The following is a 23,451-nucleotide window of genomic DNA, read 5'->3' on the forward strand; positions in this document are numbered from 1 at the left end:
GAATTTTGAAGTGTTCTTTCTTGCCTGCGCTGTGTACTATCTTCAATTTTAGAATTAAATGTCTATAATCTTAACACGTTAACACTGGAGGTTTGTTTTAATGTGCCAGCTGCATGATCTGGAGTATACTAGTCAGGTTAAGTGGGACCATAAATGAATAAACAGATTCTAAAACCCAGATTTGGGTTGTGAGCAAGGGATGAAGGAAAGGAAATTCTTTTCTTCTTCGTACTCTTCTTGCCTCCTTTTCCCAATGCTACATAGACAAGAAGTTGGAAATATTATATCTTGACCAAGAGGAACAGAAAAACCCAAGCAGAGGTACAAAAACATAAATAAATATTGCTTTTATATTGAAGCTACTGATAAACGACTGTGTAAAAAGGAGGGCTTCCTAAATCAACGTAAAAATTCAAATGATCAGATGGGTGGTTGATTTCTCAAAATAGATTACTGAAAAATAAATTTTAAGATTGAATCTACAATAAAGTAATATAGAATTAGCAGAATCTTCAGAGACACTGATTATTTTACAAAGAGTAATGCACTATTGAGAGAGAAACGCCATTTCACTTTGTCAATCCAGAGCTGCAGGGAAGTTTCTTCTTTTAAAGAAAGAGAGGAATAAGCACCCATTGCTTTATGTATCTGCAGGTCACAAGTGCATGATCATGACCACAGATGTGCTGAAAGTTAAAAAAAATAGTTGACAGATGACTTTTTTTTTGTCACATACACACCGAAATGATTAAACAGAGTGTTACTAGACATATCCTCTCTATGGACAAAAGCTCTATCCTTATATTCAAAAAAGAGATTGGGAAAATCTGAATAATTCTGTCAAAACAACATATTTATATAAAACACAGGCTAAATTACATAAAAGAGACCACTGGATCAACAGATAAAGTACCTAAGTTCTTGTTCCTAATTAAGCCACTAATTATACATAAAAGACATTCAAACCCTGTGGCCTGGGGCACAATTTTCTCAACTAAAAAATAAACACTTCAGACCAAACAACTTTAAAAATCTCATCCAACTGTAAAAGACAACAAGAGATTGTGAAAGGGAGGCATCAGGACCTTGTTGGTGAGGACACTAAGCCTATAGTCTTATCTCTACCACTGTTAACAATTTATCCCACTTTGAGCAAAACACACAAGCATGCATTCATTCATTCATTCTTTCCACAGGTATGTGCAGTCGCGCAGTCGCCTGTATGCCCTAGCAGTGTGTACACTGCAGTAGGGGGAGAGAGATTAACCAACAATTAAACAAGGTAATTACCAATTTGGACAAATTTTTAAGAGGCAGTGAGTGAATGGAAGGGAGCACTTTGTGGGAAGCCTCTCTGAGGAGGTGAGATCTGAGGGAGAAGGAAAAGCCAGTCCACGGGCAAGCTAGGGGAAGAGCTTTCCAAGCAGGAGGACGGCAAGTGCTAAGATTCAGAGGGGGAAGGCTTGCCACATGCTGAACAAGGAAACCCTAACCTGGGCCTCAGTTTTTCTATGGAGTAAAATAGAAGAGGTGAGCTAGGTCAATGGCTTTTACCTAGGGAGAGTTCAGATAATACAGACTCCAAGGTCTCACCCCAAGGTATTGAATCAGAATTTTGGAAGGGAGGGCCAAAAGAGCTGTATGAGTTGAAAGCTCAAATTATCCTAACGTAGTAGAGTTACAAACTAAATGGCCTTAAATGTCCTTTTTTTATCTCCAATATTTTACAGCCCTAGAAATAATTATTTAATTCTCTATTTAAGCAAGCACACATAGATTGCATCCACGTTATTATATATATACATACATGTATATATATATATTTAATATGACAAGGCACTAAAAGGAAAGAGAACCCAATGCTACAGAAAGCACAGAATAATGATTTATAAATTGTCTGGATCAATGTTTTATTGCAGGGGGAAAAAAATCAAAGGAATCTAGGTATCTACTTGCCTACCACCCCAACTAGAAGGTAATCTTTACAAGGGTATCCACAATTCACTCCTAGAAGAGTGCCTGGCACATGGCACTTCCTCTGTATGTGGCTGTTGAATAAAACATCACAAAGTTGAACACAGATCATTGAAGAGTTAATCGATTTGCCCAGATGCGTACAGTGTCAAGGGAGGGGGGATAGGGAGGTGGCACAAAGACACTCAAATCATCCAACTCCTTGTTCCTTTCCCTGTTTTGCAAACTGAATCCCAAAACAAAGAAAGTCAAGCTTATTTACTGGCATTAATGGCATGTTCATCAGCCCCTCACTCATTAGTTTAACAGAAATGGTCAATACATCATAGATCATCCAAGATTCAAAATGTACAAATAAAGCCTTAGAGAAAGGCTCTGGAACCAATATATTTATTTGAAGAGTTGATATTATACCTGGGCTTTTGCAGGATTCTGAGTGAGGTGGTGGGGAAGAGGGGAGGCCAACAAGCATGGAGCAAAATCCTTAACTTCAGTGAACTGAAGCTAGTGAGTAAAAGCCATACTTTAGATGAAAAGACAGAATTTATACTCTGAAATTACATTGAGAAGAACATAATTAACAGCTAATGTGTGTGGTATAGCAAATACCACAATTTCCCTGTTTAGGAGAATGTGCTTTAACAAATCATTGAAGATATAGAATATGAGGCTGTGATTCATTATTTTAGGCAAGCAGTAAAGTTCTAGGTTAGTTTGAGCCTGAAGAGAAATAAAACAGAGCTGGCCATAATGCTTTATGTTTGACCATTTGGAGTAGATAGCAGACATCTGGCTCATGCCAAAATGTCCTTGACATTTGGTCCTGTCAAAAACCACTTGGAATGGACCAAATATGCTCATGGATGTTTTTGACAGGACCAAATTTCAAGGACCTCTTGGCGTGGACCAAATATCTTATGGATGTTTGGGGGAGGACCAAACGTCTTACGAGGACATAAATATAATATAGCTAACTTCTTCATGTTCTACCTATCTTCAAATCATATGTTTCTCTTAAGTGTTCAGCTGTGTATTCTTCATTCATTTCCCCTCTCTTTTTCAAGACTAAAGTGTAACCTTTATTAAAAAAGAAAGTTTCGAATGTGTCATGTGATCAATAGATAGAAGTACCTTCATTTTTAAAATTAGTCTAAGGCTATTTTCCTTTTACTGTTGTATAAACAGGGAATTGAAGGGTAAAATAGTTAAAACTTAATGCTATAGTGCTAATGTGGCTTTTAAATCACGTCAGCTACAATCACTACATTATAATTAACAATTTATTGAACCAGCAATAAAATGAACATCACATTACTTCTTAAAGCAGCAGAATAAAATGGCTAATAAATAGCATAAGCCAGACAAATTGCAGAGTAATAGAAATTTTCTTAAGATTTATGGTGTGCAGAAAGATGGATGTGCTATTAGTAGGAGCTCCAATACTCGACAAAATTCTTTTACAAAGACATTGTTGCCATGCATGTCAGAGTTCACAAGTCTAAGTGGTTTATCCAAATTTTAGCTCTCTGCTCTTACAGTGGAAAATAGTCATTACAAGGTTTTGAAACTGCAAGCAATGTGTACATTTGCCAACATTCAAACTGCTACTGCCAAAAAGATACTAAAATATTTTATAAACTGTCAAATAACAAGTCTGCTAGCTTAATCTGAGTCTATTTTATACTATACAGACTGTAAAAACTATTACATTAATTCGCTTCCTGCAAAACTTTCAAAGAGCAGAGAACAGACCAGTACAGGCTAAACAAAATAACTGATTTTTACCTTTTGAACCCTCTGACTATGTCATACTTCTGTTGGGGAAGCAGCATTGTTTTCCAGAAAAGCAATCACACCTCCCTTAACAATCAGCCATAATAAAGGAATCTATGAAATAAAGTGAGATCACAGAAGCAGTCAAATTAGAGTCATGCTCCTTGTCTCACCATCACAAAGGAGAGATATTGATGGGGAAATAAGATATTTTCAATGTTTCTGCTGATAATATGAATTGTGATGCTTTGTTTCTGACATGGAGTACTAAGTTCATAATTTAGATTAAAAATTAAATCTTTTATTTTGTGACAGTATGCAATAACAATTAGCAATACCTTTGAATGAATTTTTTTAAGTTTTAATTTTAAAATTAGTAGTAGTAGTAATAGTAGCACTTATTGGCAGTAGTAAGCAGGTTCAACTTCCTACTAAAATGGGGAGAGAGTTGGCTCCTCAGAATTTTGTCACTAATTAGTTTATTCAATAATGAGGATCATTTTTTCATATATAAAGTAAAATATATTTATCAAATATCCCAGATCAAAATCTAAATACTTAAAGTGAAATGTATAGTAATATTTGTACTAACTACTTTCTAAATATGACTGCTGTCATTAAAAATTGCATAACACTTTCTAATAATGTGTTCTTAATATGTAACTGTAGGAGTTAATAAGATAAGAGGGCTGTTACCATCACAGAGGAAAATATAATACAAGGCTAAAATTAAACAGAAAAAAATCATTCCTACATTCGGAAAGATGCACTGAACTGTTAATGTGATATCCCAAAGCTCCCATCCATTTCCTATTTTTTCCAGTTAGATTCTGGGAACAAAGGCTTACTGTTTGCCCTGTAACCTTTCTTGGTCCCGAGAACTATGGCATATATGAGGTGCTCACAAGATACTTCACTGAATGAATATTTCTTTTGTGAGGCAATCCTCCTTGGGCTTCTCATACTTTGTCTTGTCTTATGAGTAGAGGCACTGAGTATCTTTCCTTCAGACTATTAGTACAGACGGTGGCTCCCTTAGGAGTGACGGGCTGGCATGCTTACTATTCAACATAAAAGATAAAGTTCCCTAAGCTCAAGGTTCCTCTCCTGTATTACAATTGACTGTGTACCATACATCTGAGCCTCTTTACCTTTTCCTGTGGAAATGTGGAATTAGGCAACATGTACAAGAAAATCCTGATGGTCTTGCTACTGCTATTACTTTGAGTAGTAAATTGTCTCTTTTTTATTTCTTAACATTTTTATTGCAGTATAATTGCTTCACAATGGTGTGTTAGTTTCTGCTTTAGAACAAAGTGAATCAGCTATACATATACATATATCCCCATATCTCCTCCCTCTTGCGTCTCCCTCCCACCCTCCCTATGCCACCCCTCTAGGTGATCACAAAGCACCGAGCTGATCTCCCTGTGCTATGTGGCAGCTTCCCACTAGCTGTCTATTTTACATTTAGTAGTGTCTATATGTCCATGCCACTCTCTGGCTTCATTCCAGCTTACCCTTCCCCCTCTCCTTGTCCTCAAGTTCATTCTCCACGTCTGCGTCTTTATTCCTGTCCTGCCCCTAGGTTCTTCAGAACCATTTTTATTTTTAGATTCCATATATATGTGTTAGCATACGGTATTTGTTTTCCTCTTTCTGACTTACTTCACTCTGTATGACAGACTCTAGGTCTATCCACCTCATTACAAATAACTCAGTTTCGTTTCATTTTATGGCTGAGTAATAATCCATTGTATATATGTGCCACATCTTCTTTATCCATTCATCTGTCAGTGGACACTTAGGTTGCTTCCATGTCCTGGCTATTGTAAATAGAGCTGCAATAAACATTGTGGTACATGACTCTTTTTGAATTATGGTTTTCTCAGGGCATATGTCCAGTAGTGGGATTGCTGGGTTGTATGGTACTTCTATTTTTAGAGTAAACTCTCTGTTTTCTCTGAATCAAGCACCTCATGTCCTTGGCCAGAAAGTTACAGCCTAAATAGCTAATTTGCAAGTAAGGTAAAAACCTTAAATCTTTCACAGTTGTTGACAATTTCAAGAGGAGACAGACTAAAACATTTTAATGCAAATTAGTCCTTACTTAAAGTCCCTACCTTAAGGTCCTTAACTTGCTTACAATTGAAGGTTAGAAAAGTAAACATCCCACATGCTGCGGAGCAACTAAGCCCGTGAGCCACAACTACTGAGCCTGCACGTCTGGAGCCTGTGCTCCACAACAGGAGAGGCCGTGACAGTGAGAGGCCCGCTCACCGCGATGAAGAGTGGCCCCCGCTCGCCGCAACTGAAGAAAGCCCTCGCACAGAAACGAAGACCCAACACAGCAAAAATTAATTAATTAATTAATTAATTTTTAAAAAAGAAAAACGGAAAAGATTCAAATCAACAGAATTACCAATGAAAAAGGAGAAGTAACAACTGACACTGCAGAAATACAAAGGATCGTGAGAGATTACTACAAGTGACTACATGCCAATAAAATGGACAACCTGGAAGATGGACAAATAATCAGAAACGCACAACCTTCTGAGACTGAACCATGAAGAAATAGAAAATATAAACAGACAAATCACAAGCACTGAAATTGAAAGTGTGATTAAAAATCTTCCAACAAACAAAAGCTCAGGACCAGATGCTTTCACAGGTGAATTCTATCAAACATTTAGAGACGAGCTAACACCTATCCTTCTCAAACCTTCCAAAATATAGCAGGCAGAGAAACACTCCCAAACTCATTCTACAAGGCCACCATCACACTGATAGCAAAACCAAAGATATCACACAAAAATGAAAACTACAGGCCAATACCACTGATGAACATAGATGCAAAATTCCTGAACAAAATACTAGCAAACAGAATCCAACAGCACATTAAAAGGATCATAATCAAGTGGAGTTTATCCTAGGAATGTAAGAATTCTTCAATATGTGCAAATCAATCATGTGATATACCATATTAACCAATTGAAGGATAAAAACCATATGATAATCTCAATAGATGCAGAAAAGCTTTCAACAAAATTCAACACACATTTATGATAAAAACTCTCCAGAAAGCAGGCAGAGAGGGAACTTACCTCAACATAATAAAGGCCATATATGACAAACCCACAGGCAACGTCGTTCTCAATGTTGAAACCATTTCCACTAAGATCAGGAACCAGACAAGTTTGCCCACTCTCACCACTATTATTCGACAGAGTTTTGGAAGTTTTAGCCACAGCAATCAGAGACGAAAAAGAAATAAAAGGAATTCAAATCAGAAAAGAAGTAAAAACCATCACTGTTTGCAGATGACATGATACTACACATAGAGAATCCTAAAGACACTACCAGAAAACTACCAGAGCTAATCAATCAATTTGGTAAAGTAGAAGGATACAAAATTAATGCACAAAAATCTCTTGCATTCCTATACACTAATGATGAAAAATCTGAAAGAGAAATTAAGGAAACAATCCCATTTACCACCGTAACAAAAAGAATAAAATACCTAGGAATAAAACTACCTAAGGAGACAAAAGACCTGTGTGCAGAAAACTATAAGACACTGATGAAAGAAATTAAAGATGATACAAACAGATGTAGAGATATACCATGTTCTTGGATTGGAAGAATCAACACTGTGAAAATGACTATACTACCCAAAGCAATCTACAGATTCAATGAAATCCCTATCAAACTACCAATGGCATTTTCACAGAACTAGAGCAAAAAATTTCACAGTTTGTATGGAAACACAAAAGACCCTGAATAGCCAAAGCAATCCTGAGAAAGAAAAACGGAGGTGGAGGAATCAGACTCCCTGACTTCAGACTATACAAGGCTACAGTAATCAAGACAGTATGGTACTGGCACAAAAACAGACATGTAGACCAATGGAACATGACAGAAAGCCCAGAGATTAACCCATGCACATATGGTCACCTTATCTTTGGTAAGGAGGCAAGAGTATACAATGGAGAAAAGACAGCCTCTTCAATAAGTGGTGCTGGGAAAATTGTACAGCTACATATAAAAGAATGAAAATAGAACACTCCATAAAACCATACACAAAGATAAACTCAAAATGGATTAAAGACCTACATGTAAGGCCAGACACTATCAATCTCTTAGAGGAAAACATAGGCAGAACACTCTGACATAAATCACAGCAAGATCCTTTTTGACCCACCTCCTAGAGAAATGGAAATAAAAACAAAAATAAACAAATGGGACTTAATGAAACTTAAAAGCTTTTGCACAGCAAAGGAAGCCATAAACAAGATGAAAAGACAACCCTCAGAATGGGAGAAAATATTTGCAAATAAAGCAACTGACAATGGATTAATTTCCAAAGTATCACGCAGCTCATACAGTTCAATATCAAAAAAGCAAACAACACAATCCAAAAGAGGGCAGAAGCCCTAAATAGACATTTCTCCAAAGAAGATACACAGATTGCCAACAAACACATGAAAGGATGTTCAACATCACTAATCATTAGAGAAATGCAAATCAAAACTACAATGAGGTATCACTTCACACCAGTCAGAGTGGCCATCATCAAAAAATCTACAAACAATAAATGTTGGAGAGGGTGTGGAGAAAAGGGAACACTCTTGCACTGTTGGTGGGAATGTAAATTGATACAGCCACTATGGAGAACAGTATGGAGGTTCCTTAAAAAACTAAAAATAGAACTACCATATGACCCAGCAGTCCCACTACTGGGCATATACCCTGAGAAAACCATAATTCAAAAAGAGTCATGTACCACAATGTTCATTGCAGCTCTATTTACAATAGCCAGGACATGGAAGCAATCTAAGTGTCCACTGACGGATGAATGGATAAAGAAGATGTGGCACATATATACAGTGGAATATTACTCAGCCATAAAATGAAATGAAACTGAGTTATTTGTAGTGAGGTGGATGGACCTAGAGTCTGTCATACAGAGTAAGGGAAGTCAGAAAGAGAAAAAAAATACTATATGTTAACACATATATATGGAATCTAAAAAAAAAAAAAAAAGATTTTGTAGAATCTAGGGGCACGACAGGAATAAAGACACAGACGTAGAGAATGGACTTGAGGACATGGGGAGGGGGGACGGTAAGCTGGGACAAAGTGAGAGTGGCATGGACATAGATACACTACCAAATGTAAAATAGATAGCTAGTGGGAAGCAGCCACATAGTCCAGGGAGACCAGTTCAGAACTTTGTGACCACCTAGAGGGGTGGGATAGGGAGGGTGGGAGGGAGACTCAAGAGGGAGGGGACATGGGGATAAATGTATATGTATAACTGATTCACTTGGTTATACAGCAGAAACTAAAACAACAATGTAAAGGAATTACATTCCAATAAATGTTTTAAAAAAATAGTATAAAAAATAAATAGTAAAAAAAAAATAAAAAATAAAATAAAATAAAAGACCTATTGTAAAAGATAAAAGATCTACTTTCCTGTCTTCATGGATCCTCCTACTTCCAGCTTTCATTTTTCCCAAGCTGGTCCTTTTATGTCTTTCTTCCCAGCTTCTAGGAGCTTTCTTGCCATTTGCAAAAAGTCTATACATAGGAAAGCATCTAACAGACTCATTCATAGTAAGGTATGTCTGCTCACAATCTAATACATTTCCCAGCAAACACTGAATTTTAAGAGGGATAACCTGTTGCATGGATAAACACTGAAACTCCAATTATCTAATTTCACATATAAGAAAATCAAGTTTGCCACACTCTCTCTTTATTCTCCTGTCCTGACTTTATCAAATATTCTTATATCAAGACCTCCTGATTTCCCTATTTAGTGGTTCATTTATATCCCAGTCATCAGGCCAATCCAGGCTTTGGTGCTACTGTGCTACTGTTTAAAGCAGACTCAAAGTCCATTCCTCATGCTTAATCCCCAATAAAGCAAGGCTTATTTTTTTGTCCTCCTTCCTGTTAGGCTGACCCTACTGTGATGCCACATTGCAGACTTTTGCTGTCCTATCTAGTGCTCTAAACTGATAATCGACAAATCATACTCATTTGCCTTTTTGGAATTCTGATGAAGAGCTATCTGTGCCTATGTGCTGAAGCCCAGTTCATAGGACTATTACCCACAGCATATTCATGTTCTCATAACTGATATATTCTTTTCAAAGAATACACATCTGCCTCATGTTAGTATTCTTTGATCTGAATCTGACCCTAAATTCCAGGGCCACATTTTCAAACTTGGATTTTGTGTACATACTAAAGAAAAATGCTGAATATCAGGCTCATGGTGCTCTTAACTACCACACACCTGTACCACCAAATCATGTTTAAGAAACCTATTGTATCATCTTGAAGTATTTGGACCAACCAATTGTTAGAGTTGTAAAAATTCTGGAGTTTTATTAATCACTGATTAAGGTGCTTGAATGATGAGCTAAACTTCCATTACTCAGATGTGGATCCATTCAACTATCCAATTCCAGAAGTATACCTGGTACAAAGATGAAAGAAACATTACATGGTCTATGTCAACAACTCACATTTCTGTGCCCATGCAGACATCACTAATCAATCACAGGACACTAAATTGCTGGGTTTAGATAAGGTCTTAGAGTCCTTTTGTCCACATCTCTCCAGACAGCCACTACAAATCAACTAAACTTGGCAGCTAAGACAAAACTTATCTGCCATTCTTAATCTAGTGTCATGCTTCACCTTTCTAATGACCTACCCTACTGTGAATAAATCATCATGACAGGCCAGTGGCTTTAACAGCTCCCTCCATGATACTCTGAGGATGGAGATATATCTCCAAAAGCTGCATGCCTACCCCTTTATGAATTCAAAAATTTGTCTAAGCTCTCTCTTCCACAATTCACTTTTAATCATCTAATTTACCCAGTGTCACAGTTTTCTAACCAATTAGGCTTTACCCAGATTGCCTTTTCTGCCAATTCCATCAGAAGGAGAAATCACCTAGAAAATCTACCCAAATACAAATTTGACGTTTCCTCAAGCCCACCTCTTGGATTTCTCCTTTAGCTTCTTACTCTACAGAACAGAAGCAAGTAGTAGCTTTCCACCAAGCCTGACACAGACTCTAGGGGAAAAACACTAACTCAGTTGCTAATGACTATGAGTAAGAGAGATCAGATGAATGCCAGAATAGGACAAAGGATATGGGCCAGACTGGTACTACATAGGTGCCACATTTACCTACTAACTACATAGGTGCCACATTTACCTACTAATGAGGCTGATATCGATGGCTCTCATTAAAAGTCTTAATTTACAAAGCAGCTTAGATCACTTGGGGTGTGTGTGTGTGGTGTGTGTGTGTTTGTATGTGTACTTATTTATATTAAAAAAATAAGTATTCTAGAACTCCTTGTACTAAAATCACAGTTTGATTTATATATCATTATGGATTAAATATATATACACTACATGAAGTAAAATACCAATGACATGTCAAAAATAATTATGCATATTTGTGAACAAGTATCCCTCTTCTGCATCTGTGTATCTGAAAAGAATGATGTGAAGCTATCATTTCCAAAAGGATTTATGAATGTTCAGTAGTTTCAGCCAAGAGTTTTAAATTTATATTTAAGCTAACAAGCTCCCCAGTGCTTTTTGTTTAAAAACATTTCCTGCTGTATATTTGAGTTCTGTGATCCAGGTTGATCTGTCTCCTGAGACCCTCATAATACACTTCGTATGTGTGGTTCTACTGACCAGTTTGTCTCCCATTAATAGCTCCTTTCACAAGTCTAGTCCAACTAGCATCAATTTTTACTGGCTATAATTCAAAACCCAATAGATAATAAATCTTTCCTCCATTGTATTAAATAATAAGTATGATTCATAAGTGATTCTGATGAACCTTCTAGACATATCTTTAGGGAAATTACAAGTCAGTCTAATATCCATTCCAAAGGTGACTAGTATGACTGGCTGGTAGACTTTCATTTTTGTCTTAGTTTAATAAATCATTTGCTAAGCATTCTTCCTGACAACCTCCTGACATACATAGACACACACACAGAGAGGTCTTTAAAATTTGCTTTCCTCTTTTTGTGTTAAGCTGTATATCATCAAATGGTGTGAGGCCTAGGTAAAAAAAGCCTCAGGAATTGTTATGGTTCTGTATGAACGTTGAGAAAACTTGTATAAGCAAAAACTGTTGCTGCTGTGAGTTAGCAAGTGACTTTGGTATTCTTCAGACTTATCTTAGGTCGATAGGACCCAAGTACAACAGGAAGCCAGATGTGCTGAGATGATCAAGAAGATGAGGAAATGAGGAACGTCCCAGGTAGCCTTCAAATAGTGGAGCCCTATAACCTCCTGAATCCAGAAGCTAATAAGTGCCACAGAGAAATCTAATCCAGATGAAAATGATATATCTACCTTTTTATCATTATATTTTACTACCTTTAGATGACATATTTGAAAATAGGATAAGAACACAGGAAAGGAGATACATTTCAGTTTGGGATTCCTTCTGGAATGTTCTGCATTTTAAGCAAAAATGCCCAAGGCAAACATGTGGCAAGTTTACCAGATGGGTGCATTTTTAAGACTGCAAGCATAATTAGTTATTCCAAATCATCTGCCTAACTGATTGGCAACAGGGTATGGTTGAAAGCTCAATGAGAAGTTTGGATCTGTTTTGAAGACTATGTGTTTTAGGTCAGACTGACCAGTATTTGACTCTCAAGTCTGCATTTTTTTTTCTTTTCTTTTTTTCCCTTAACTGTGTAAACATAAGCATCATTTTTTTCATCAATAAATATCAGAATTAAATGTGATGTGAGTTGTGTCCAGCTCTCTACCTGGAATATTTCAGGCTCACTACAAATGTTAGTTTCCTCTTTTCTCTTACTCATGTCTCATCTTCTATAAACCACTTCATTGCTCTGGGCCCATTTATTTATCTAAAAAAAGCAAGGCTTAATTTGGATGACATCAAGTTATTTCCATATTTGAAATTCTATGATTCTATGCTGTACAACTTTGGATAGATGTGGTTCATCTAAGCAGTGGTTGTATCAGGCAAATGAAACCAATGTGTTGTGAAAGACAATGAGGAATGATGAACTAAAGAATACACCGATTTGCCTAAAAACAGTAACAATTTTAGAAGTTTAAAACGGTATATCTGCCAAACAGAACTTACTCTTGGGTCAAGCATAAATCTTGGGGTCAAAGGTTTCCAATGTTGAATCTAAAGCTTTTAATATCGATCTCTATCATCCTATCAGCATCCCAGGTTGTTGACAGGACTGACAGAGAATGGATCAATCGTAATTTTAAGTCAAATTAGTTAGTAACTGTCTGTGTACGAATTTTCATGAAAACTCGTATCTCTGGAAAAACATACTTTTGAAACTACCCAGATCAGCCCAGAAAAGATAGGAGAGCTGGGAAGACCAAATCAGAACAGAACCAAGCCAAGTGTTTGTTTCTGGCTATACTGTGCTTTGGCTGTGAAGAAATGACCTCTCAGCATTCTACCGAGAATCATGACTTTATGGCAGGCGTGTTTTTTCCCTCCTCTCTGCCATGAATATGTCTGAGAAACTGCAGAATAAAAATGCAAAATAACAACTATATTTAGATACACTCCCACACAGACTCTAAAGCTTAATATTTCACTGAACACCACATAGAAAGACTGAATTAATATCCATAACTCTTCCACATCACTCATGCTTCAAAGTTCTGTTGTTATAGATTTCTTTGGCCTATACAGTTGCAAAATTAGCTAATGACAGTAATCTTTCTTTAACATTCAATTGTACTTCTTAAGAAAAAAATGCATTAGATTTATTTCTCTTTTGATGCCGTACATTCACAGAATTTTCATTGATGTTGCAATAAATGTCAAATTTCTATCAAATAAAAACTAAACATGAGTGATTTTTGGAACAATTATTTATAATTCAATTCTAAGTATCATAAGATAATCATAAGATCAAAATCATTTATGATCTAGTCTATTCTCAACTCTATAACTAACTAGTTAGATCATATTGCACAAATCATTTAACTTCTCTGACCCTCGTTTATTCTCTGTAAAATGCGGGGTTGGTGAAAGTGACTTTGAAGTTTATTCTGATTCTCATATTTTGTGATTCTTAATGGCACATATCTCCAAACTGATCATTTAACAGAACTCCCAAATTATCAGAGACTGCAACCAGACAAAATTGAGGAAGGCTAAATGCATCTATAGCACAAGAACCTGACCCCTTATAGCTTTGCATCTTTATGTCATGCAAATATTAGACTATTTCTTTTTATGTGAAATGAGAAGCAGAAATACTGAAATATAGCTTAAATTGGAAAAAGTAAATTTCTATAAGAATATGCATTAAATGTTAACAGAGATTATCAGTGGGTAAAGGTACAAAATAGTTTCCCCCCATCTTTAAATATCAATTAAAAAATTATTTAGCCTTGACTACCAAAATTAGTCTTAAGTCTGGGGAATGTTTAGAGAAATGTCATTAATAATAGGCCCTACACTATCATACAAATAGAATAAAATGTAAATTCTTATAAATTAAGTCATATTTCTTAAAAATATAGAATAATAATATGATTTTAAGTTAATGTGAAACAACAGTAAAAACAAACAACTTTGAGCAGACTCTTTTCTACATTGTCCTGAGATCAAATTTCTACAAAGGGATGAAACAGACTCTAAAATTCTAGCACCACTAAGGAGTATTCTAGAACTGCTAAACAAATCTCTATGTGGATTTTATGTTTTTTGTAATTAAGGCATTGTTTTAAATACATACCAGTGTTTGAACATCAATGTTTTCTTATTGAATCAGATGCTACTTTAGATATGCAAACAAAACTCTAAGTGTCATTTCAAGGAACCACATTCATGCATTCACTGATTCATTTAATAAGCACTTACTGAACACTGTTACCCTTCACAGCATTGGGTGTGATAATATCCATGAGCTCTCTTAAATTACTGCTCATGAGATTTATAATGTTTTACAAGGACAGTGCCCTGACAGTGCCCAAATAGCAGTTCATTCTTCCCAAAGAATGATGTTTAAATTACCCTCCCTTTGCCACAGCTCAGAGGAGAATTCTGATAAATGGCAAGGAGAATAGAGTAGTAAACAGTGATGTGTCTTGGGAGAAAAAGAGACAGAGAGCCAAAACAGTTCTCAATTTTCTCTTATTTGTAATGGAGGAAGTCACAATTTTGCACAGAATATTAAAAGAAAGGAAATGTGGCATAGAAATCAATCTATTAAAGACCTAATAATAGAAGATTGTTCTTTGAGCAAGTACATAAGCAAAGCGTAGGGCATTTTCTCAATTAGTAATAAGGTTCTTAATGCAAGAAGCAGGTATTGCAGCCCAGATGCCGTAGAATGGCATAAAACAAAAAATCACTTAGATTTTACCCTGACATACTCTTTTTTTTTTGTCTTAGATTATCTTTAGTGATGAGAAAGTGAGAATTTATAACAAAACAAAAATGAATGACTATATGTATATATAAATATAAATTGAAGGAGAGTTTAGGGTTCATTTTTTTCAATATATAATTTTGTCAACCTCATAAAGTTCCATTTTATAGCAACTGTCATGACCTTATAGGCTCATCGGAAGCAACTTTTTGATTATTATACTCAAGATTTTGGTGCCATGAATGGGTATATAGATAGGTAGTACTTCTTACTGAATCCTACAAGTTGGGAAGGAACATGATTGATTAAGATAACATTTTATGGCATCTGGATGGATGATGCAAGAAGGCCTAAGCCCTATTCTTCCAATCAATCCTCGTAAATGGAAGTTGCTGCTAGGGCTATACATAAAAAAATCATAGCAAAATGATAGAGATATTTTTATTTTATTATTAGCCTGGTCAAGCCCTGATGATCATGATTCACCAATTGTCCCAAAACCCAAACAAGACTCCCTCTCTCAATTTACTTAACCAACTGCATAAAGGAAGCAAGAGAAAGAAAAGGGCAGCATGTAAGTGTGTGACCCTTTGGAATATATTGATTCCACCTACTGGTTACCATGGTCTAATTGATATCTTGCAATGTCATTCTCCTCTGGCGATTGGCATGGACAGAGGAGTTGAATTCTTTCTTTCTCTTACTGCTTAGAGATATATTTAGGTATACTTTAGATATACTTTAGATAGATATACTTTAACTGGTATTCTGCTAGATAGCAAAATTATACAAAATAATACATTGTGGTTTCCTGCTCAAGTTCTGGTCAATTTTGAAAATCTAGTGAAGCTATTATTACTCCCATTTATTCAAATTCCTTGTATATTTTATAATACATAGAGCAGGAGGTGCATGTTCAAATGACCAGACAAGTAACATAAGTGTTTAAGAAAACAGGGAATGAGAGATCTGGGGAAAGCTTGCCCATTTTCTGCCATATTCAAAGAGGACACATATTACTCAGCTTCAGCCAATTGCTGTCATGTGAAAATGCTAAGTATTTTCATATCTTTTCATTTTTAAGAGAATCTAGAAATCAACATATTTTATATAAAAATTCCATATTTATAAATATGAACTTATTCAAAGTAAAAAATAAACACTATGCATGCCAAACAGAACTATAATCCACATATTTAATTTTAGAGCTAGATTATAGATGATGTTTAAAAACTATATAGTGAATTAATGACAGTATGTTCTATGGATTCTTACTAAACAAGATATATTAAATAGAAGAAGAATTTAAAATAACTGGATCATATGACTTTCTCTGAGGTATCATCAAAGAATTATACTGATGATGATGATATTATAATTTAGATAAATATGTTTGAGTGTTTTACACTAGTTTAACAAATCAGCTTAATTCTGTAGTTCCTATAAGCACATTCAGGTAATATTATAAAGATGGCTAATGTTTGACCACAAAACCTGTGAATTCAGTAAATTATTGATAATATGTCTGGACTAGATATTTACATATGCCCAGTGTAACCATATTCTCTGCAACAGAGAATCCCAAATGTTGGTCCTTGAATCAATACTGGAATAGGTATAATGAATTACCTGGAAAACTATGAAATATATACATTCTCAGGCTCCATGTTGAATAAATCTGATAGTATATCTGGAAGTTTTGTTTTGCTTTGTTTTGTATAAAGTTCTCATGTGAGTCTGATGGGAGCTATAATTAGGATTCATAGTTTTAGAAGAAATATAAGACATCTACCATTAACTCACAGACCTGATGCCTCCACAGAAAATATGAAGTGAACACATATCAAAACATTAGGACAAATACAAGCTATAGTATCACATTATATCACCATATTTAGCATAGACAATACTTAGGAATTCAGAGTGAGGTCACTATGATCAGGAATGTCTGCTTGGACTACATGGAATTGGGGTGGATTTTTGCACGGCTGTTTGAATGTGGGTATGTGAGGTGAGAGTGAAAGAAATTTTCATGTTACAGAAACATGTCTGAGAGTCTCTGAGCATAAATGGATATTAATATGTTAATAAGGTAGTAAGAAAATCAATCCAGGTGAAGAAGGAAATCTTGTTTGATAGTTTAGAGACTTTGAAATTCAGAAAGTGGTTTAATTATATTAAAAAAGAAAAGAAAAGAAAAAGAAATAACAGGCCAAAATGGAGTCACTTGTGCTAAGTCCAACATCAGCAAACCAAGGCTTAATACATGACCTAATTTGCAGTTTTGGGCCCTCCCAAGAATGTGAATCTGAAAGTACCTGCACAGCACTAGTGAGGTAATCTGTCTGATAGACCCCACCTTCCCCACAAAGGAAGGTGACCTTGCCTGAAACAATCCATTCTTGGCTAAAATAACTTCCTTGCTCCACCTCCTTCTGCCTATAAAAGTCTTCCATTTTATATGGCTCCAGATCCTTGGAGCTCCTTTCTATATGCCAGGTGGGATGCTGCCCCATTCATGAATCATTGAATAAAGCCAAATAGATCTTCAAATTTACTCAGTGAATTTTGTTTTTGTTAAAAATTACATGGTAGGAGGTAGTATTTGAGGAAAATGAAATTGGCCAGCTTATCAGGACAGATTCCAGTGTGTAAAGCACAGGATCATGAACATGTAGATTAAAGGAAAATAATTCAGAAAAAGGAAAATAGAAGAAGTTTGGTTCAATTTTCAGATGAAAGACAGGTGATAAGAATGGGTGACTGATTTTATTTAATATTTAATAAAATGGAAGTTATGGTTAATTTAGCAGCCTGTACATATGGACAATGGTTTTTCTCCATGAGATTTTCTTATACCAATCACAATATTTTTGTGTTTGTTTGGAAATTTCCACAATAATATCTTTGAAAATTATTCTAGTTTGCAGTCTAGACAATAGACACCAATAATGGTAATGAAAGTATCAGAGGGAGCACAAACCTGCATACACTTCTGGGAATACTGCTGACATGCCTAAAGAAATCAACACAGAGGAAGAGGCGGGCTATACCACCACCCCTCGCACATGTCCATAAAAGACTTCTCTTTTCACTTATTTTCAGCTTCCAAAAAAACCTGGCTAATGTGACCTAATCTATCTCCCTGGTGGTCGTCTGGCTCCTGTTAGAGGATCCAGATGAGCAGTTGTTCCCACTGCACAATTCTACGGAAGTAGAAAAGGTGTTCACTTCTCAGCATTCCCAATTTACAGGCTGCATCTTCCTGAGACTGGAATATTTTCACCTCTGGGGGTGAGATAATCTACTGAAGAGAAAAAAACAATAACTGCCTTTACTAGCTATCTTTCTTAGATTTGCATTCCCATTGGAAACTCAAATATTTCTGTGCTCCCTCATGGTATGGTGGATTTCTCCTTCACAGTAGGGGAGTACTGAAGTTTTCTGTACTCACTGGTGGTCTATGGGTCTATGAATGGGTTGGTTCAATTCTGCACACTCTCTCTGTGGGAAACCCCAGAAGGAGAAATAATTAAATTATAAGATTGAGTCTCAGATTCTTATTTAATCCATGCACAGACAGGAGACCTATTTGAAGGATCTTGACATTTTAGATAGTCTTTACTCTTTTCCTCCCCCACCCCCAATGCAATGATTACATTACGTAGTATCCCAAAACAAAGCTTAAAAAATTATAAATTTTTCATCTGTTTGATTGTTTTTCATTTGGTGATAAATACTCACCTGAAAATTTAGGGGATGGGTTTATCCTTTTATCCCTCTGTGCTACCTTTTTGTTAAAAGACTTTAATCCCAGTGCGTGGTCATTTTACCACAAGCAATCATTAAGTCTTCATCACAATTTTTCTCAGTAAACCCTTTCGCTAAGCGAATATTTATTAAGGGGCTACCATGTTCCAGGCCCTGTTTTAGGCATTTGGGACACATCTCTGAACAAAGGAGACAAAGACACCTGCCCTCATGGAGCTTCTATTCTATCAGAGAGAGGATGACAACACATAATAAATAAGCTGCAAGTTCATAGAAGGTAGATATTTTTTCCCAGCCTTTTTATGATGAAAGTATTCAAACATAGAAAAGTTGAAAATTTTTGCAGTATGCACTCGTAAGAATTCTTTATTTAACATACAGATTCTTTATCACTTTATGGTATTTGTTTTACCATGTATGTATCCATTTATCCACCTTTCTGGAAACAGACTTTTGAATACCATATTTTGGTACACTGCTCAAATGTTTTCTGAACCAATCTTAGAAGATTTTCTTCTTAGTAGGAGGGGATATAAGAATATTGATGGTCTAAATTAGAATTATAAATATAGGATAAATATAAATAATAATAAGAAGAATATAAACCAGAAGGCTAATAGAGAAAAGCTGGAGAGAAAATCAGTTCCCCTCCTATATCAAGAGTACCATCCATATCTAAAAATATGGTTAGGGTAGATTGAGCAGCCATGAAGGTGACTTCAAGGAGGAGAGCAGGAATATTGTCAAGCAGTCAGTAACAATCCCTACATTCCCATCTCAATGACAAGGAAAAAAATTAGAGCATGCTTCTGGGATCTAGAGAAAGAGGCTCTTTTGAAATTTATCCCAGAGTTATGTCTTTGAAATGGATACTCTTAAATGTTGAGCAACAGCAGTACTCACAACAGAGGTAGACTAGGACTGGAGAGTCAGACGGATCTGGCCACATAATTGGCAATTCTGGACATTTGTTTGAACTTCAATTTCCCAAAGCATAAGGTTAGAATAATAATGCTTGCCACAGGAAATTTGTTTAAAATTACATGGGATGAAACTATTAGATAACAGTTAATGCTTAATAAGTAGTAGCTATATTAATATTGTTATTACTATTACTAAATTCCTATAGAAAAATCACATAGTACGTAAAAAAAAATCCACTGATGCTTAGAAGTCCCTAAAGACAAAGTACCCATAGAAAACCTTCCCTCATTATCCGTGGGAGTTCCAGGACCCGCTGCAGATACCAAAATCAGAGAATGATCAAGTCCCAAAGATGGCCTTCTGTATCCACAGTTCAACAACTGCAAATTCAACCAACCTTGGATCGTGTTGTACTATACATATTTATTGAAAGCAATCTGTCTATAAGTAAACCCATGTAGCTCAAGCCCATGTTGTTCAAGGGTCAACTACATTTTAAGAATAAAAAAGGTCATGGTTAAAGTCTGGACCACCACTTCAATTAGATTGGGCTAGATACTGGTCCCACCATTTAATGATTATGGGGTCTTCTGCAAATTACTTAATTCTCTGTAAACCTTGGATTTCTATCTGTAAAATATTATCTACCTCAAAGTTCTTATTGTATACATTAGACATACACTGCTTCAGAACTCTGTCACTGTGTCAAAAACTCACTAAATGGCACCTATTATTCTAGACATACTATGTTAAGTAATATATGCTGCATCACCCTATGAGAGTGTCAACAATTTCTCATTAAAGAAACTACCTAGTTCAGCTGCCTAAAGAGCAATAACTGAAATCACAACAAAAAAGACATTGGATCATCAACAGTGTTTTAATGTCAGTGATTCTATTTTGAAGTATTTTTCATCTTAAAGGAAAATTAAATAAGGGTATGTTGGAGCCTCTAGATAGGTTTCACAAAATTTCTTCATAAATACTCAATCTTAGATCTATTTTGGGAAAAATCTACATTATTTTTATTACCTAGAGTTGACACATTCCATTTGCTTTCATTTTACTTTTCCAGTGCTTTGGCCCATTATGTCTTGTTTACTTATTTTCTTGAAGTTATAGAAATACCGAATTCCAAAAATCTAAATTGTAGGTCATACTATAGTGGTTTGGTGGTAGTGTTAGCAGCAAATGATCATTATTAACATCTCTCTTTTTCACACACACACACACACACGGAGTTTATTTCTATTTGTGACACTTACTCTTCTCCTTACCATGTCAGAAAAATTATCCCCCAAATTGAAAATAGGCAATGCACATATATATACCCTTATGTGCTATGCTGGTGCTGTGCTGAGCTTGACTTTTTATTTCATTTATTTTTCATAAGGTACAGATAGCAAGGATGGAAGCTTTTCCTGATGTCTGTAACATTTTCTTTAAAAACAGACTTGAGGGCTTCCCTGGTGGCGCAGTGGTTGAGAGTCCGCCTGCCGATGCAGGGGACACGGGTTCGTGCCCCGGTCCGGGCGGATCCCACGTGCCGCGGAGCGGCAGGGCCCGTGAGCCGTGGCCGCTGCGCCTGCGCGTCTGGAGCCTGTGCTCCGCAACGGGAGAGGCCACAACGGTGAGAGGCCCGCGTACCGCAAAAAAAAAAAAATAAAATAAAATAAAAAAAATAAAAACAGACTTGAAAACTCATTGCCCAGATATATCTATAGCATACTCCCTAACTTCATGAAGGTTTCTGCTCTATATGTCACCATGTCAGCATAGTCTACCAGAACCACCTTATTATATTCACTAAGTACCCCACCACAGCATTTCTTACCCCCTACTCTGCTCTATTTTTATACATTCATCTTTTAAACACAGTTCTTCCTTCCCATGTCCCTTATTATTATTCAACTCTTATTGGGCAGGATTTCATTGTCAAGTCACTTTTTTCAAGAAGACATGGGTATTGTCGCCCTGGAGTTATTTATTGTTGAAAAAATCTGCTTGTTGCCTTTTACTTGAACAACATCTTAGCTAGTACAACATATAGGAAAACATAACCCATTCTAGGATTTTTTGTTTTTTGGATTGTGATGTCTCTTATAACTGTTTTTTAAATTTTTTCCTAACCAGGAACCAATGAAGATTTTTTTTGTTATCATTTTTACTTTTTAATATACCAGTGAGTCTCAAACTTTAATATACAGATGAATCACCTGGGGATCTTACAAAATATGGATTTGGTAAGTCTGAGGTGCAGCCTGAGATCTGCATTCCTAATGAGTTCCTAAGTCATCTGACTTTAAAAAAAATTCAATTTAACAAAAACAAAAACAGTTCACCCATTTCTCCCACCCTCCACTTCTCTCCTTTGGCAACTACCAATCTGTTCTTTGTATCTATGAGCTTATTTTATATAGCTATAGTTACAGATACAGATATAGATCCCACATATAAGAGAGATCATGCAGTATTTGGTTTCTGTCGGACTTTTCCCTTAGCATAATGTCCTTAAAAATCCCTCCATGTTGTTGCAATGGCAAGATTTCATTCTTTTTTGTGGTTAAACAATATTCCATATATATATATATATATATATATATATATATATCTCACAATTTCTTTATCCATTCACCCACTAGTGGACAATTAGATCGTTTCCATAGCTTGGCTATTGTAAATAATGATGCAATGAACATGGGGATTCATATTTTTTTTGAATTAGTGTTTTTGTTTTCTTTGGATAAATACCTAGAAGTGGGATTTTTGGATCATATGGTAGCTCTAGTTTTCAATTTTTGAGGAACCTCTATACTGTTTTCCATAGTGGCTGTGTCAATTTGCATTCCCACCAACAGTACAGGAGAATCCCCTTTTCTCCCCATCCTTGCCAACACTTATACATAGACTTTTTGATAATAGTAATTCTAACAGGTTTGAGGTGATATCTTAAATGTGGTTTTGATTTGTACTTCCCTGATGATCAATAGTGTAGAGCATCTTTTCATGTACCTGTTAGCCATCTGTATATCTTCTTTGGAAAAATGTCTATTCAGATCTGCCCATTTGCTAACTGGATTTTTTGTATTAAGTTATATGAGTTCTTTATATATTTTAGATATTAGCCCCTTTTCAGATAAATGAGTTGCAAATATTTTCTCCCATTCAGTAGATTGTCTTTTCATTTTCTTGATGATTTCAATCTTACATTCAAGTCTTTAATCCATTTTGAGTTATTTTTTTTGTGTATGGTATAAGACAGTGGTCTAGTTGCATTCTTTTTCATGTGGCTGTCCAATGTTCCCAAACACCATTTACTGAAGAGACTGTCTTTGCCCCATTATATATTCTTGGCTCCTTTGTAGTAAATTAACTGCCCATCTATGTGTGGGTTTATTTTTGAGTTCTCTATTCTGTTCCATTGATCTATGTGTCTGAATTTATGCCAATACCTTACTGTTTCAGTTACTATAGCTTTGTAATATATTTTGAAATCAGGATGCACAATGTCTCCAGCTTTATTCTTCTTCTCAAGACTGTCTTGGCTACTCAAGTTTTTTTATTC

Source organism: Kogia breviceps, chromosome 2 (genome assembly GCF_026419965.1).
Source record: "Kogia breviceps isolate mKogBre1 chromosome 2, mKogBre1 haplotype 1, whole genome shotgun sequence".
In the NCBI taxonomy this organism is placed as follows: domain Eukaryota; kingdom Metazoa; phylum Chordata; class Mammalia; order Artiodactyla; family Physeteridae; genus Kogia; species Kogia breviceps.